At 37.9% G+C, this 2,015-nt stretch overlaps 1 non-coding gene across 1 annotated transcript; it reads right to left on the bottom strand.

The window, feature by feature from the left end:
* Positions 1-775: 775 nt before the first annotated feature.
* Positions 776-940, bottom strand: LOC137496518 (U1 spliceosomal RNA). Its single transcript, XR_015500163.1, has one exon. It is a non-coding gene; the product is annotated as a U1 spliceosomal RNA (small nuclear RNA).
* Between the last annotated feature and the right edge of the window lie 1,075 nt (positions 941-2,015).

Raw genomic sequence — 2,015 nt, 5'->3', positions numbered from 1 at the left:
ACTATCTTTAAAGAAAACCACCGCATATCGTAGTATTGTGTTTAACAGAGACGATCTGGTGAATGCGACCCTAAAGCATCATTCACATATCGTCCTACTAGAGCACTCGCCTTTCAATCAGGAATCGCTGATTCGATCCCCGCTTGGAGCGGGACTAATTGTGTTATGATAAACTTTTGAATATCTTGGATTTTATTACAATCATCAGTTGTGTAATGTAATATATCTTGTGTAAAAACTACAGTAATTGAGTAATTTGTTTATATTGCTGTTGTATTACTACATGAATGAGTTGTTCAGTTGTGAACATTTGACATTATGGCAACACAGTGCTTTCCCACACTTTCACCAGAAGAGGTCCTCATCGAGCTCTGATTTAAAAAGCTTCGAGTAACGAACCTTTTTCCGATACAATTGAGTCGAGCGCTTCACTGGTTCAGAAAGCTTCATTTCACCATCACTAGTAGACAGGGGGCATGTGGGTTGTGGAGGGCGCGCGTTGCAAAACTGCTCATGTTTTCTCTACTCGTCTATTATTTTGTTACCAGCACAATAAAATTCAAAAATTGCCCACTGATTGCTAGGGTGTTTTGAATGATTGCTAGCATAAACAAGCATGGGTCTGGTATGTCAAGACAATATTAAAGTTAGGCAAACCCACGAAAACACAGCCTGGAAGTGGGACCAACTCAACTAAACCAAGCACTGAACCTCATAGCTCTATTGAGCAGGTTTGCTTAAGATGCATGAGTCTTTCTATCTTTAACCAGATGATCAGGGGAGAGCGCGAACGCAGTCCCCCACTACCAGAAATTATGCAGTCGAGATTCCCACATTTGGGGAATTCGCAGAGGTCAACACAGCCGACAGTGCAATGGCTGAGCCTCACCCTGGGTGAACCACCTTCTTGATCATGGTGTCTCCCCTGCCAGGTAAGTATGAGTTGTACAGCGAGCCTGAAGGGGCGTCACTGCGGAGAACGCCATTCCTAACCACGGGAACACGTCACAGTACTATACACAGTAAATCAACGCAATCAAACAACACAATCCCGATGTGCGCTCTAGCAAAGTCTGGCCTCAAATCTATCCGTTTATAAGAAACAGTATGAGGATATTTTACAGCCAGCCCCTTCCCATCATGCATCAGGAGACTCGACCAGCCAATGCGAAAACACTGCTTAAAACAATCTTTTTAAAGAAATTAATAATCAGAGGATGAAAATCTGTGCTGAAATGAAACACTAGACACTTTATTTTCTAAAGCTCCATATATGGTCAAATAGTAAAAACCACCAAAAACGGTATTTGAAAAAATGTGACGTAAGCAAAGCAGGAAGCGTTAGCAAAGTGACGTCACTTCCGTGAAATCAAAACAAACATTTCTCGACAGAAAATAACACATTTTCGAGTCATCCTGTATTATTATTATCATTATTAATAATATTAAATAATAACGATATTAATTGTTGACCATCATGACAACAACCATATAAAACATAACATTTTTAAAAGGCTTCTATATGGTGAAAACCACATATCGCACTTAAATAAAGCATCTGAAGAATCAGACGAGCACTGAAGCTAAACAAAGTATAATTAGGAAATCTACCCGCTTCTCTATCAGTCCTCAGTCTACTGTACAGACCAGAAAAACACCGCAACACTCAGATGCAGCATGTGTTATTCATTATTAACTATTTGTTCACACAGTTCTGTTCTGGGTTTATTTTTTATTTATGAAAGCAATATGCCAGCGGTGAGATGAATATCCTACTTAAAAGTCATAGCTAGTAGGTTAATTGTATCAGCATTAGACATGTTGTTAATGTAAATAATTTATCCAACAATCAAGTACGAGCGCATAAATCTCCCGCGTTTATAAAAAAAGTGAATAAAAGATAAAATTAGAATTTGTATTAATTGAAATAATCTGTAGGATGAATTATATTGATATAAAATAATAACTCATTTTACAAATATGAATAATTAACGTTTTTATAAATGTTCAGAAAT

Source organism: Danio rerio, chromosome 9, assembly GCF_052040795.2.
Source record: "Danio rerio strain M-AB ecotype USA chromosome 9, GRCz13ab, whole genome shotgun sequence".
Classification (NCBI taxonomy): Eukaryota; Metazoa; Chordata; class Actinopteri; order Cypriniformes; family Danionidae; genus Danio; species Danio rerio.
The sequence above is the reverse complement of the archived record's forward strand: the minus strand, read 5'-3'. Positions and strand labels throughout refer to the sequence as shown.